General features: G+C 29.6%; 1 protein-coding gene across 1 annotated transcript in view; it reads right to left on the bottom strand.

Annotated features, from left to right (window-relative positions):
* The window catches only part of LOC107365132 (uncharacterized), a 39671-nt gene that overhangs the window by 19990 nt on the left and 2111 nt on the right, over positions 1 to 17570 (bottom strand). The window lies entirely within an intron of this gene.

The raw sequence follows: 17570 nt of genomic DNA, 5'->3' as shown, positions 1-17570 counted from the left end.
ATCTTGATGAATCTCTCTTGTTCTCAATCAGAATTTGACAATTTGATAAACTAAGCTGATTAGAGGCGCAATAAGAAAAAATGTTAACATGGATAAAGAATCGAAGGAAAATCGCTGTTGACATTTTATTTTAAATAGTCAAACATGACAATAATCAATAAGGACAAATAGTCTCTTAGGAAATGAAATGTATTAAAATGTTGTTGTAACTTCATTTCAAATACATCTATCGGTCTATCTTTTTGTTTCTCCTGACTTTGACAGATGAAAAGTTCTGTAATTTAGCAGATAAAAATGATGACAACGAGTTTGTAATCAAAATAATGTGAACAGATTCTGGAAATCAAGTCTTTTCGAGATTCTTTGTTGAGTCAAAAAGAGTTTAAGGAACAACTTGAAAGCAATAAAAAAGGAAAAGTAAAAAATGGATAAAATTTCCTTCCATGGAAATAGATTGAGGCACTTCAATTGCGATATTAAATTAAAAATAAAACAAAACCTGATACTTGTTGTACGTTTTAATTCAGTAATTTATTCCCTTGTCATCTGTAATTCAATATAAAGTGTAATCGATAAATTTAATGACAAAACAGGGAATCCAGTTGAAATTTCATATAAATGTTTCATTATGATGTTTGGAAATTATAATTGGCTTTCTATGTGTTTCCTTCAACAATTATCATAATGATAAAGAGTATTCAAAGGTAATAACAAAGGTTCACTGGGAGTGAATAACAGTTATAATTGGTTCGAACGGAAATTGTACTCAATTCTGTCAGAGTTTGATAGATTTAATGACATGAGTTTTGATACATAAAAGTTTGATCCAGTTTTTGTCTCATATTAATATTCAATTTGGGAAGAGTTTCGAGGAAAGCAATTGAAAGTGTCAATCTAAGCGATCGCATTTGCTTTGTGCTTTTTCAAGAGGCTTAACAATAGAATTGAGAAAAGTAGATTTAATTGTCAGAAGTTCTTGTTCGATTCCGGTTGCAGAAATCAGAAGCTGAATATTTTCATTTTAAATGCATGTTCATGTTGGTGAGATTAGCTGGTGATGATGTTGAAGTGATCTTTTTGTGTTAATGGATAACCAACATTGAGTTTTTTAGGAAACTATTGGAGTTGGGATTGATTGGTTATCCTGGATACTTTTGGCAAGTCTGGATATTATTGGGTCTCAAGTGATTCGTTAATGTCACTATTTTATACTCGTTTTTTGAATTATAAATGACAGGCTCTTTTAGGATGGGAAAGATAAACATTTTTTTGTTTACTTTCTTTCTGTTCAACTGTAGGTGATTTTGATGATCAAATGAATGCTATGCTATCATGATGTAAGAAATGGTTAAATTGAATAATAGATGACAAAGATGAAGGTAAAAGGTTAATCGATGATGATAATGATGATTAAAAGCAAAATAAATTGAGTGAAAAGGGAAACTGGATAAAAAAGAGTCAAATCAAGTGTGAATAAATGCACATTCAGAAATGGACATTCAGTGAACAGTTCGTAGATTCATTTATGAAATAACTCCATTCCAGGGTTCAAAGTAAAGTGGAAAATTTGTGCAAAAAGTTTTTCATTGAAAAGGCGAATCTTTTATTCTGATTAAACTTTAAAGAAATGCATATTTTCATATAAATCAATGCATTCAATTAGCTGAGGTCATTTATTTACTTTTTGGACAAAGTGCATTGATAAGTCTCGAATACAATGTCCACTTAACTGATTGATAATTTTTATTGTTTTTTTTCTGTCTTGAGAAAAGTAAATTTCATTTTATCAAATTATGCCCATCTCGCTTCCATGGTATTATAATATTAACTTGTAATATGAATGTAGACCTGGAAAAGTACATTCGACTCTTTGGACTAAAAAATATTGTCTAACTTAGCAATTCAATCATATTTATAATACAATGAATTAATTCTAGGTTTTAATGGGAACCATTTCGTTCAATTGCCTTGATTTTTCTTGAAATAGATTCAGTTAGATCGATAAACTAAAAATACTCAGAATTTTCTATTTTTTCTTCCTTATAAACGTAGTTCTTCATGCATCTTGTCTGAAGGTCAAGTTCAAGGTTTAAATTTTTTACATTAACTGAGAACAAGTTCTCTGGAATCGTCTCTTCTGCTGATATTGTTGTATTCAATCCCTTTCCCGTTACTAGAAAATTCCCTGTTTCGTTGCGTAGCAATAGGGACAATATTGACACACGGTTTTGTTTCTGACAATCAATGAGTTCCTGTGGAACCATTTCGGTAGCTTTGCTTATCGATGACATGTAATACATACTTTCTCATGGTCTCTGTACTGCAATCAAGCACGGAGGCCGATTGTTCACAGGTTAAATCAGGTCTATCATCAACGACAGCTTTCAGGTAACTCTTACAAACTGACGAACGTTGCCTCGTTCGCGGTAATCTTGAAGTGATTTGTCACCAGATGCAAATTTTTTGATTTTATTACGACTAACTGCACTCTGACCAAATGCTCGATTAACTTTTACAAGACATCCTGGCGCTGATGGTTCGAGATTGAACTCGTAAAGCAAAACACTATGAGTTATAATCTGACGATTTCCCATGATTTCATAAAATTAACTAACTTAATTGAATTTTTCAATTGAATTAATTTGAAGTCTAATGCTAATTCATTTACTTCAATGATATCTTAATCTGCTCGATTCGCTCACTTTTACGCTTTTAATAACGATTTGTGTATTACGCTTCAAAAAAACGTAAAAAAACTTTATTGGTTATCTAACATGAGGAGACTATCAAACTATGTTTCTATTGTAGTCCAGCAGCTTCCGCAGCATCGGCATCTCTTATGGACATTATACAATTAAATTGGTTTATTACATAAGCAACTTTGATAATGCAACAATTGAAAGTGGTGAAAGTAATTCAGTTAAATAAATTGTCGCTTGTGGTTAACCCTTTACACAGGTTTAGAAGTTTTATGCTATTTTTGGAAGAATAGATTGACCAAAGATGTAAATGATGAATAGCAACCATGAGTACATCTGTCTGTTTCAGCCAATAAGAACTATTTTCAGAATTTCTATATCTGGAAGTAACGAAAGCATAACGAAACTTTTTCAGTGGAAATTGACTCCTACATACTTCTGAATATGATAAACGAATACAAAAAATAGCTAACCTTTTGCAAATAAAACTCAATCTTGATAACGATGCCAAGTCAAACTGCAATCATTTAGTTAACGAGAAAAATTGCTTTTCCAAGAAATGTGATTACATTTTCACTTATTAAACTTGAATGGAATAATATTTGTGAAATATTGAAACAGTGAACTTTTCCGAAGTTTTGATAGAATAATGTTGCAACGAATATTGGTTCAAATTTTTCTTCCATGTTCTCTGTTTATGATTCGATTGAATTATTCTCTCATTATGGTCATCGATGGTTGATTCACTTTTTACATCGTTCTTTTCAATAACTTTTCGTCTTGAAATTTCGATTTATATTCGTTATTATTGTTATCAAAGAGTATTTTTCAAATTTTTGCCTTCTTCCAACTTTAAATCGAACGAAATTTTTCTCTGAAATTATCGTAAATTCATGATTTATGATTTGTAAATCGATGGAAACATCAATACTTTGAATCTGTGAACATCAATAAATATGAACTGATGAGCAAAAAATAAATTAATCTTGATTATTCTTCAAGTTGTAATCTTCATCTTCTTTCATCATTTTATTATCATTATCATCAGTAAAATGTCAAAGTGAAAAGACAAGTCGTTTCATCAGATTTACTCACAGTTGACTGGACATTATACTCATTTCAAGTCTTATGTTTCATTTCAATTCTGTTTTTGCTTCATATAATGTTTATGAATGAAAAAAGAGAAAAGTTTACCCTGAAACGTCTGTGATTCATGACGACAAACGGAAGATGAAGTCAAAAATATCAGAACAAAAAAAGTGAATTACTTTTTGATGAAAATAAGTTGTCCAAATGAGTTCAACTTATGTAATTGTAAAGACACAAGTTGGCGACAAGAAACTGGACGAAGAAGAAAAAATGTGAATAAATCATGAAAGTTAATCGAAAAAATCTTGAGAGTATAATTGATTAATTTGGAAATGATGAAATGGACAAATTTTGTCGAACGAATTTGATCGAAAAAAATCTAGAATTTAGAAGTTCAGATTTTTTTCCAATGTTATCGGTTGCCTTTTGGATTGTAAATTTCGATTATAGTGAATAAAAGTTACTTTCAGAATAATTCCCTGAAGATGAAGCTGAAATTGAAGGGAAAGTGGAAGCCAAATTTTGCTCTCTTTTCCAGATAAATAGCAAGTTTACAATAGTTAGTAAATGGTAAAAGCATTACGATGAAGCCAAGTATATAAACACAGATTTTTGAGAGTGACGGAATTGGCTGGGAATGGAGGATCAGGAAGGGAAAGATAAACTTCATTTAACCATAAATAACACGCCATTGACAGGGCTGAGTTTACAGTAATATTGAACAATAATAATGACTATGATAATGGTGATATTAGGATGAGAAATTAATGATAATGAGAAGTGAAAAATAATTTTTTCAGATTAACTCTGAAAATGTCTTTCATTGTTAAAGTGTTTTCAGGGAAAATTAAGATTAAATATTGAAATGATTGGAAGGATAATAATTAATCATGATTAACTTCTTATTAATATATTGAGCTTCATTCAATATTTCATGAAAAGCATTTGATTCAATGGAAGGAAATGTTGTCAGAAAATCGTTGAAAGGGAAAATTGATTAACTTTAATAACTCGTAATATTTAATCAGTTTGATTCTAATTTAAGATGCACTAATTTAACAAATTGCTGAACAGTTTAGTTTTGACTTTGCAATTGAAATGCAAATGTAAAGTAAATAAGAAATCAAATTGAATTCAATGGAAAAGACAATTTATTCAATTTGATAAAAGTTATTTTTACGATTAACATTGCGTTTTGCTTGGGAACTTGGAATAACATTTGATGAGAGAAAGGAAACATTTTTTCAATTCTTTTCCGTGTAATTTAAGAATGAGAAAATTTCGAGAAAAGTTCTAATCAGGGAAACAAGTCGAAAAGAAATTCTGATATTTCCGTTAATATCAATGTTTTTCTCTTATTTTTCTTATCTATTTTTCCTTATAAGAATGTTGACTGGGAGGCAAAGTCATTCCCAGCTTGGAAAGTTAATTAGTTTTCTGTTTATTGGAATTTCAGTCAATTTGGAGTTTCCTATTTCTTATTTTTTCCTCATCCGTTCTGATAATTTCATCTCAACATTGGGATGAGTTGATGAGTTTGATTGAAAGAAAAGGGAACAAAATTGTTTCTCTCGATATTTGATTCTTGTGCTTTTCGAGTGAAATGTATTGATGGATAGACAATGGAAATGAATATCTATTTAGCTAATTGTGATTAATGACTTTATCTGATTAGAATGGAGATTAACTTTCATTAAGAATGATTGTTTACCCAATCATAACATGTTACTTTTCATTTTGTTATTCACAGCACCTTTCAACATTCATCTCATCACCTTGAGTCAAGATTTCATATGATATACAAAAATAAATAACTTTGTTTCTTTCATGAAAGCCTTTGAATGTTTCTTTCACCTTATTGTTACCATAATCATTATCTTACTTGATTCAACCCAGAATAATGGTAAACAATGGGTGACAAGTTAAGTAATAATAAATAATGAAACAGACGATTTCAAATGAAAACCTTGGTGAGTACCTCGATCATGCATAAACTCATCTGTTTCAACTAATAGATCAGATCTTTTTCAGGTTAGATTTCAGTTGTTTATTCAGCAAACATAAGGTCATTTCGTCGATAAACCTGGTTTCACAAGCGCAAACCTGGAGAATACTGGAGATTCTCATTACATGATATCTTGAAACGAGACACCAGTCAAGCCTAAAATAAACATGTTTTTGTCTCGAGTGTGACTAGTCTAGGTTTTCAGGTTTACATTCTTACACCAAACCCAGACAAATGTTGAATTTTTAATAATGAAACAAGTTTCTCGAAAATTGAGTCTAATCTTCAAATAACTCAACCTTTGAATTTTCAAAAGTTTACCAGGCTTTGAATATTAAGTTTGTCACATTAATAGTTACAAAGTTTAAAGAGCGAAAAATTGGATTTATAATTTAAATTCAAGGCACACAAGTGCAAGTCAACTGAAAATCTTCAGATTCTGATTATTTTTCTTTTAATTTATTTTCTTGCATTTCGCCTGTTAACTTGACAGATGTACTTTTCTGTAAACATTATCAGTCTTTTTACTTGTATAAATAATGAAAACCTTTTAAACAACTTTTACTTTTAAATACTTGATAATCAAAACTAAATGTCAGGCCAACCCACAAGAATATTGAATCCTTTTGATAAAAAGAATGACCATCATGAACTCAACTTTGATGCAAGTTCAACATTAAACCAAAAAACTGTTTAAACCATTTTCCAGATTCTAACTGAAAATAAAGTTGGATATTTTTCATTAAAATCTTCAACCTGTAAATAATGTAAAATCCCAAAATATTTTTCAATTTTCCCATTTCCAGCATAAAATAATCTAATGAAATTTACAGCGAAACTACATTTTCGTTTCATCGGATGATTAGATTTTTGTTTCAACAACTAATGACAGATGATGGATTGGTTCGGAAACAGTTAATTGATAACTTGTTGTTCATTTTGATATTCACTACAAAAAGCGAGTTTACCTTTGACAACATTTCCAGCAAATTGAGTAAATTAAGTTGAGTTGAAACTGGAAAAGTTGATTCAATCATTAATCTGGTTCAACTGTAAACCAATTAAACCTTAACGGTAGTAAAGTAAAGTGCTTTTAATGTAATGAAAAAACATGAGACTGATCAACTTCTTTGGTTAATAATAAATCAGTGAATTAAATTGACAAAGTTTCAATTTTAATAGCGATTACTTTCGATTAATTGATCACTTGAATAATTAAATTGGTAAACTGTCGGTTGAAAAATAGGAAAAAGCTAACAAATGAGAAAAGGAGGGAAAAACTGAGACAATCAATGAATTTATTCAGCTCATTGAATGCTGTGCTCTGATTTTATCATGAGCTTGAGTAAACAATTAAATGAGGAAACATTGGAAACATTAAAGTGTTTCAAAGGTAAAATGATCTGTGAAACAATTAGCAGAAGAAAAAGAAAGACAATTAATCTCATTGTGATTCCATGAAACGTGAAACTGTTCAAATGTTTAGATGTTCAGAATCAAAGGAAAACTTGTTTGACTGTTCATTAATTGTTGTAATTAATCATTGTAACAGTTTTTAAATATAAACGGAATCCGAGAGAAGAAAAATGTTGCCAAAATTAAGCCCAAAATCAACCCAAATTGTGACATGTAATTAGCAGAACAAAGAATTCAAATAAACAATTGATTCCGTTTTAATAAACACAGCATTACAGTTAACCATTTTATTGCTGCAAAAGGTTTCCTTGTTAATAGACTAATTAACTAAACCACAAAATTAAATGTTAAATAGTTATTTGCAAGTTTACAATATCTGTAGTTATTAAAGTAATAGTTAAATGAAAATGTTATTTGGATTTGAGTGAAATGCAATTATCTATTTGTAAATATTTAAAGTAATTAAATCATTATAACTGTGATAATATCTTGGTAATTAGTCAACGATTTGGAAAGGTTTGAGAGATAATTTGGGAATATTTTGAAAGTTCTGTAACTGTAACATTTTGGAAAATTATTTCTGGGAGAAAAATTCTGTAAATGCAGTCTTTTTACATTTTTTGTTTTTAAGCTTTCAGATTAACTCAGTGAGTTGTTTTGGTACAGAATTTTTGAAATTTCAAATTATTATTATACTTTGATTAGTTTTAATGTTTATGGTTGAATCTTCAGCTTGGAGTTTTTTTGACAAAATTTCAAAATTTTTAGATTCTTTTGATTCTTCATTCGGAATGATATTCATTTTTAGTTTACTGTTTAGATGACCAGCTTAGGCAAAGTTCATTTGATTCATCATGATAAATTGGATGAGAAAATGAGAAAACTTGAAATTGAAGACTCTTCAAAGAGCGATCTTATCCAAGAATTAGAACGGAAATCCTTTCTGTTGAGAATAAGTGGAAATCAAATGGATCGATTCAAGACTCTGAAAGTTTGATCAGTTAATTAGAATCGAAATTTATCGAGTTTTGAGGAATAAAGAGAAAGTCATGAGACTTTCGTTATTTCCACTGAACTTCTTTCGTGGATTCATGAACAAAAGTCTGTTTCTAAATCTTTTATTCCTAACATTTTAACCAACTGTAAGCTTGAACGAAGCGATCTGTAAGGTTCACTGTTGGCTGTGCAAAAATTAAAAGACAATTTTCGGGATAATTTGAAATGAAAAATTTGTTCAACTTTGTTTCCATTTAATCGTCAATATTTAACCTTCACAGTTGCCATACAAAATGATATTTTGTTAAATTAATGCATAAATATTAGGCAAAGAATGGGAAGGGAATGGATGGAAGAGGAAAGGCATTAACATTGTTTTTGCACATCCAAACCCATTATAATCAGAATTTTTCATCATGTTCATTCACTTTATTGTGATGGAGTGAAATGTTGTAAAGCTTTTTTTGCTCTATTCACCAAAAGAATGATGATATTAAAAAAGAGTTGCATATGATGATAATGATAATAAAAATTGTCATCTTGTTTACTTTATTACAACTTTTGATATTAAACTTTTCCAGTTATCAAGATGAGAATGAAAATGCTCGATTGTCAGGGAATGGTGAAGTTGCATCAGATTACGGTACAAGATTAAAGATTACAGTTTGAATTAAAGATGATTAAAAGATGAAAGCACATAAAGTAGAAGTGAATCATTTCCCTGAAAATGTAAATTTACTTTTTCCTTTCATCTTTCATAAATTATAAAACTCTTATTAAGAGTGAATACAAACTGCATCATTAAAAGAAATTTAAGATTATCGTAAATCGAAAAATGACAATTTCGACGAAATAATGAAACTTCAAGAATCTCATGACAATAAAAATTGACGAGAAAAATTCTGAGCCAAAAACAAAAACATTTTTCTTTTTCGAGGGAAAACTTGCGATTCTAGGAATTGAACAAAATCTTTCGAAGCAAGTTAATTAATCAGTAGAAATGAGTTGAATGTCAAGTAAGCAATTAATTTGATAATCAACTTATGTTTATCATTAGAACTGGAACAAGTCAAACCCAGAATCATTTCATTTTGATCAAGATTAATTTATTTTCTGGACAAACGTTTAACAGTTTTGTTTGAAAACACAAATTATAATCATTACTTGAAATACGAGAAAAAACGAGTTCGATAATGAAATATTGACCAGACTGGTGTAATGTAAATATCATAATAATTATCAACATTATTCTGTTCGTTACTCTGAAAGGTCATTTTTAGCCAATAATTTGCAATAAAAGGATGGCCAAAGTCAATCAATATGAGTTGAGTTAACGGAACACAAAGAGATAATCTTATTCAATGAGTTTACCATCTTCATCATTCCTTCAATATCATCAATGTTTACCCGATTCTTGTTTATATTTCACTTGTAATCTCATTTTCATTGCTCATTGACTCTCACAGTTGATTGATGAAACCTTTTCAATGAAAGGTTGATTAAATCTTATCATCAACATCATTATTTTAATCAGTTACTCGATCAACATTTCAACGCTATTTATCACAAAATGATTCCATTTTTGATAGCAATTCCACTTTTCCTTCAAACTCAACATTTGATAACAAATTTCACCTGCAATAACAAATGTTTTTACTTATCGGCGAGTTTCAAATTCAACTCCTTGGAGAGTAAAGTTATTGCTGAACTTTTTCGAGTTTCAAATTCGCAGGTAATTTTCTTTAGCTTTTTTTGTCCTCTCTTCTCCATCTCAATTATTGAAACTGTTCAAATTGAGAATGAAAAAGAGAGATTAAAGAAAAGGAAGAAAAAAGTTAGAAACATTTCAAGTTTCACTTTTGTTCTTGTTTTATTGTTGATTCCCTGATAAATAAGCAAAGCATTAGATATTATTGTTATCCTAATACAAGTATTTTGATAATAATAACTTTAGATAAGCAATAAGTCTTATTGTTTTGTCATTTCAAGGGAAAAGCAATTGATATGAAAAGACAAAAGTCCAAGATAAATTTTAGGTTGAAGGAAATTCTGGTCAAAACAAGATAATTATACTTTTATCTTCTGTTTAAAATGATGATGTTCTGATGATGATAATGATAGGCTTGATAATCAGGATGAACAGAGATGAGAATATCGAAGAAACCAGAAAAAAATAAATCATCAAAAGATCGTGTTTTCACTCCCTGTTAAGTTGGCTAATATTGGGTAAAAAGGATAACATCAAGAGTTTTTTTTCTCACTTGTTCATCATACTTTTTAGATTGAAATATCATCTGAACAAGTGATAAATTTTATCATCTCTTGATTAAAGTGTTTGCTTTCACTTGAAAAGAAACTCAAGTGTAAAAAAAGTATTATTTGATTGAGTAAAAATGTATTACCTTTAAAGATTTGCTGTTCAATTGTTAGGCGTAAATTGTATTAATAAGATAAAAGGTTGGTTTAAAAAATTACTCAAAACTTTATTACTTTTCATGAAATGTGTTCACTTGAATTTGCTTCAAAATTAAAGGTTTCTAGATAAATCAACGATTAAACCCTGTAAAGTGACCAATAACCAATATTGTTATTGAATCTTTCTGGTTAATGATGTGAGGTAAAAGTGAAACTTTTAAACTCGAATTACAACAATTGAGTTTAATAGAAAAATTGATCTTTTAAGTTGTTCTTTTCATAATTTTACAGCGAAATTCAATCGAAAAGTTTCGTCTCACATTTTCCAGAAATAATTGGCAATACAATGAAATGAAAAGTTTAACTTTAGAATAACTTCAGTGATATCATGTTATGAATCACTATTAATGTTTAAATTTCAATACAAATTAAATTCGCTATTAATGACTTGTTTCGAGATGAAATTTGAGTTTTTTGGTTCTTTGAACAGGAAATGTTCGAATTTCAAATTTTAATTTATTCTGATGTTTGGAAATGATTTGGATTCAATCGAGTCGAATTCATTGTTTTTCATTTTTCTCTACTTTTTTTCTTTGCAATTTTTTTGGTTAGAAAGTAACTAACCTATGCGCAGAAATTCTTGGACAGATTGGTTAATTGCTTACAACTAATCAGTGAATTGATATTTTTTAATTTTTTCTTCAGTTAATGTTAATACAATATTAGAGGTATTCACGGATATAGTTTAATCCATTTTGACACGAAAGGTCAATTTTATTTTTTAAGTTTTTCATTAGCCTCTTGAAATAGGCAGAGTCAAATTTTTTTATTTGACTTTTAATTCTAGCAATTAATTCCTCGGTATTTTTAGCTTGAAATCCATCAGCATAGACTCGTGCTTTCAAGTGGGACCAGAAGGTTTCAATTGGTCGAAGTTGAGGCATATTAGGAGGATTACAATCCTTCGGAACAACGTTTATTGAAAGTTGTTCAAGTTTCAACAAAGTTTTTGCTGCATAATGCGAAGAAGCTAAATCGGGCCAGAAAATAACTCTGTGTTTACCATGTTTTTCAATGAATTTTTTTAGTCTTTTTTCAATGCATTCACTGATGTATATATCAGAATTCATTGCTCCATTGGAAACATGATAATACACATCTGAGATCCCGATCTCGCTAATTGCTGCCCAAATCATCAGTTTTTTTCCAAATTTTTCTTGATATCTGAATTTGATATCATTAGGAACTTGTTCATTATTAATGTAAGAATAACGAGTTCCACCATGAAAATTATGCCCATTTAAGTCAAAATAAGTCTCATCATCTAAAATCACTATTCGATAATTCAATTTTACCTTCAATTTAGGAATTCGGTCAACGATCACTGATTCTTGTTTTTCACTAACTTTTGGAACTTTTTTTCTTTTTTTGATATTCACATTGAGTTGCTTGCAAATTTTTTTAGCAGTCGCACCAGTCACATTCAATTTTCTACCAACTGCTCGAAATCCAGGGAAAATCTTGTTCTCTGTAATTCCAAGAACTTTTTTCTTGACCGATGGCGTAATTTTCATGTTAGGTCGACCAGAATTTTTCACTAAAAAATTTTCAACATTTTCTTTCAATAAATTATACCAAAGATTGGCAGTTGATCGAGGGACACCGAATTCAACAAATTTTGCAACGATTTTTGACCTAGATAACTTTTCTGAATTGCACAAAAAAAAGTTTTGACACGCTGGTTTTAGATGCAGTGAAGACATGATGAATAACTAGTGAATTAGGTGCCTGAAAGTTCTGAGCTTTATATACAATCATAGCCCAATGTTTAATTAATATTCTTAGAAAATTTCAATGCCGTAGGTCAAACAGATTCCGAGAAAAAAGGATTTAACTAATCTGTCCAAGAATTTCTGCGCATAGGTTAATTTGTGATTCCATTTCACAATTGATCAACACTTGAATGTATCATGAATCGAGTTGATGAAAAATTCAAAACCAAATGTTCCGTTGAGATTAACTGATGTTTACCCAAAATCGTTTGATTCAAGATTTTGATAGTCATTTGTTATTGCCAAAAGTCAGGTTGAAAGAAACTCGATAAACGGTTTACTTCAGAAATAATTCATTTTCAGATTGTTCATCTTAATTTATCATCCATTCACTGATGAAATTTTCATTGCCTGAGATTCGGCGATTCATTTAAAGTTACTAAAATATCAATAGTCAAAGGTCAAAGAACTGAAAGCTAGCAATTAAATGGTTGGTAACCAGATAACCAATTATTTGTAAAATATTTCAGAGTCAATTTGTTTGTTGTGAACATCAATAATCATTAGTCGATGAAAAATCAAAATTACTGAACATTACTAAAGCAAGTCAAGTCTGTTTTGATTGTTAATGTCTTTCATTTTGTTTTGATTGGTAGAGTTTAGGTTTATTTAAAGACAGACAAGGATCAACAATCAACTGATCAATGGTCATTGGCAAATCCTCGAAGGATTTGAGATCATTTTTCTTATTCCAGATCAGCATCTTTATCAGTGAGTTTTGAGAAGGCTGAATATCAGGGAAAGATGAAAAAGGATGAAAAGAAACGAAACAATTGAGAAACATCCATTTTCCCTTTTCCTTAAGTAATATTTGCAGTACAATGAAGGAAGACTTTTATTGATGCTTTTTCAATCATCAGCATTTCATCTACTTTTCCTCCAAGAACAAAAAGATTTACTTAATTGCAAGTGAAAACTATTAGTTGGCAATTGCAGCATTTCAGTTGGAATCAACACACGAAATAAATCTATTCATTGACTAGGAACTGAGCAACCAAATTCTTGAAACGAATCGTTAGAAACGAAAAGAGTTTTCAAAGTGTTTTCATGAAAATATTTCGATTGGCTAATTGCTTCAAAGCAATACTGATATACATATCAACATATGTTTTAGCTGGAAGCAGTTTATCCAAACTGAATGTTGAAATCTCATGAAAGGAATTAATCGAAAAAATGAAATTTCTTTTTGAATCAAAGCTATTTTTGCATCCTCAAGCATGCCATTGAATTGATTAATATAAATTTTAGAAAACTTGAAATTTTGCTCTTTGACATTCGATTTGTTCAGTTTCGTATTTACATTCAGTGAGATTATTACATAATCCATCGTGCTTGGAGACAAATGAAGTTGGATGAAAGGTAATGATGGAAATGTCAATAATGGGAAAGATGAACGAGTGAAAAAAGGTTAATAAAAAATGATGATAATGAAGGAAAAAACATTTCATTTGAATTTTTTATTTCAAGAAAAAAACTCAATAATTCATCTCATGAGTTTCATGAGAGATACTTTACCTCATCAAAATCATCCTTCAGTTTTTTTCGCGTATTGCAACTGATACTTTGAAGGATACTTTTCTCAAGTCACTTTTTTCACTTTCAGTTATAACAAGAAAAGAATCAGAAAAAATGAGAAAAAAATGATTTCAATTCAAAATCAATTCAAGTCAACATTATTATCATTATTAATATCATTTGAAGCTTTCAGCTTTGAATTCAAATAGGAAAGGATAACACTTAAATTGGTTGGAAATGATGGAAAGCAATTTAGATAAAATTGTTTCATTTCAACTTTAAACTCATTTTCAGCTTTTTTGTCCTGTCTTCGTCGATGGACATTGATGGACATTTCCAACCTTTCTAGTTACTTTTACCTGATTAAATTCATTCTTTTCAACCTTCTTTCAATGTTTCCTCATGATAATGATCATCATTTTGAAAGATGGAAAAGTGAAAAGGAAAAGAAAATATTGAAAAGTTGGAGATTCAGGTTGTTCTGTTCATGTGGAGTTCCTAATCTTGCACATCTTTTCCATAATGATAGAGGCACAAAAAATTCATCTCAAAACTTGAACAAAATGAGGTATTCAGGATAACGAAAAGGTGAAAAGAAAACCTGACAAAAGGTAAAAGTTGAGAAATGATGTTAACTTGATATTGACTTGAATTATCACAAATTGATCATTATTTTGTCACCATAAATGGTTGATTATAATTTTCATTGATAGACATCTTTGATGTTGCCAAAGACTTTGAAAGGTCAACTAATTTTGCACAATAAGGTAACAAGCTGGTTAACAATCAAAGATCATTGGTAACTGTTAAACCATCAATTAAAAGCAACTGTTGGTTAACCCAGAGATATTTATAATAGTGATTACCATTTCTTGCTGCGAATCACAATTTTGTAAAACCATAATAATCAACATTACCAATAATTAGGCATCAATCTTGATTTGGTTGAAAGGATAAACGATTTGACGTCTTTACATATTCATTAAATGAGTATAATTATCAGCATTTCAAGCTATTAATATCTTCATTTCAAGTTGTTAAAACTATCATTTGATATTTACCTTAAACTGCTATTTTTAGGTAAACTGTGTTTTCTGGTAAACTGGTTAATGGTTCACTTTTTTACAATTAAAGGTTAGCTTTTCAATGTGGACCTTTGTGTGTGTTGCCATTTAATTAATCTCAAGTAATTAAATGTAACTCGAGTAATTAATTAATCATATTGTTGCTTGTTCAATAATGTAATCCTACTTATTATCATCATTTTTGTACTTTACAAAAAGACTGTTAATTGGTGAAGTGAAGATTACTGTATTGGGTTTAACCTTGTTTTATGTGTGTTGTTGTTCAATGATAATGGATGTGTCTATTTGTTTTGTAGTATTGAAACAAGTGAATTTTCTTGGTGAGTATCTTTTATCAGATCAACTCTCGATTCCCAATGAATGAATAAAGTAAACACCAGAAAGTAAAGTAAATGGATAAATGTAATTTCAAATGTATAAATGATAGAGGAAAACATTTTCTTGCCTAATTGTATTACTTTTGCCTATTTCATCGTTTTCTGATTGTATTACATATTATTATCTTGCAATAATTTGTGAACCTTTTTTTTATATTAATAACTAACATCTATTGATATATCAAAGGTTTAGTCCAATGTTAAATAATATTAGAGCGATCCATTGATGGTTACCCTCGCATAGTTAACTTGACTTAAGACGGACAAAAACACTTCTAAGTTACTCTCCAGGTCGTGTTTGATCAGGGAAAAAGGTTTAGACAATTTACGATTAGTTTTTATTAAGTTGTGCGCAAAACAAAAATTTTTGACAGCGGAATTTTTTGAGTGCAGAAATCAAAATTTTTACAGATTTTTCGACTTTACGCGAGAAATAAAGACTCTGGACTTTATATTCAGAATCCAGCCGACTTATGCATCCAATCTGAAGTCCAGATGCAGCTAAAAGTCTTATTTCAAGTCCAAAATTTCGAAAAATCTGCAAAAATTGTGATTTCTGCGCTCAAAAAATTTCTTAGTCAAAAATTTTTGTTTTTACGCACAACTTAATCAGAACTAATCAGAATTCGTCCGAACCTTATTCCCTGATCAAACACAATCTGGAGAGTAACTTAAGAGTGTTTTTATCCATCTCAAGTTAAGTTAACTATGCTAGGGTAACCATCAATGGATCGCTCTAATACAAAGTAAAATAGACAAATAAATTGACTTTTGTCCAGAAAAAAAGCCAATTCAGGCAAAAGTTGAACTGCAATTTAACCAGGAATAATACAAATTTGATTCAATTTAGAGATGAAGAAATATGAAATAAATCATAATTAATAAGCTTTCCAAGTTATTCAGTCAAATTGAGTTTCGTTGCAATCATTGAGCTTTTGTGTTTTGAGTAAAAATTAAAAATGAACAATTAATGAGATTTTGAATGCTCTTTACTTGTAATGAGACTGTTGACTAAAATATTGACTAAAATGTTTCAGCATCTTTATACCAATTAGTTAATTATATTTTGATGTTGTTTTTCTGGATTATAATAGGTTCACTTTTTCATTGTTGCTGTTACCTTAAAGGTAATCACTAATCGACTTTTGATTATTATGAAAATTGCCTGAGAGAAAGTTTCTTTTCTGTTGCATTGTTGTTTATTGTTAATTTAGTTTGAGTACTTAACTAATCAACAGAGCAATTCAAAATGTCATTTCTTCCAACAGCAACAAGGTTAATAATGTTTTTTCAACTCAACTCAACTCCCGAATGTCGAGTAAAAATTTATCTGATTTGATTCCAATGCGGTAATTAAACAATTGTAATGTTGACTGTCCATTAAACCTTCAATTAGTTGGTAAATGAGTTTAATTTTTAGTTCAATTTGCTTCATTTTGGGAATAACAATTTAAAGTTGTCTAAAGATTTTTGTTCGTTTATTATTCAATTAAATATTGAATGTCGATTGTACCACAAGATGATTCTGATTGTTAACTGTTAACATCATGTGGTATTGGAATCATTAAATGGTCAGTAATTTGGAAGTTGGTAAGCTTGAGAATTGCAAGTGAATTGAATTGGTTGAAATTGAATGCTTCAGGCTATTGGTGAGGAAGTCAAATGTTCATGTGACTTGTTAGATGTTTTATTTATATTACATTGTATAATGTAAGATCAAGGGATGAGATGGATGGTGAATATGAAGAGGCAAATGATGAGAACTGGAAAACTGTAAGAAGTTGCTTTTTTTACCTTTATTTTTAGCCATTCATTTTTTACTGCTTTTCTTGAATCATATCCAGATTGGATGAAATGGTGACAGTGTTGGTTTCATTGGTGATAAATATATTTATAAATGTGAAAAAGTGTTTAAATGTGCACATATTTATAACAGTTTAAAGTCTTTTTTCTCAATCTCATCCTGACTTATCGTATCACTCATCTTCATGCTCATCCCTGTCACATTTGCTTTGAAAATAAGGTTAAAGGTAAGTTGCAGGTTTGAGTAAGTTAATCACATTTTTCAACCTTAATTCATTGTCAGCTTGATTCTGGTAATCATGGTGATGGCACTGATGACTGTAATAATTGTTATTATA

Source organism: Tetranychus urticae, chromosome 3 (assembly GCF_039701765.1).
Source record: "Tetranychus urticae isolate SD_2017Ah chromosome 3, NJAU_TeUrti_SD_1.0, whole genome shotgun sequence".
NCBI classification, from domain to species: Eukaryota; Metazoa; Arthropoda; class Arachnida; order Trombidiformes; family Tetranychidae; genus Tetranychus; species Tetranychus urticae.
Note: the sequence above shows the minus strand (reverse complement) of the source record. Positions and strands in the feature narration are given on the sequence as shown.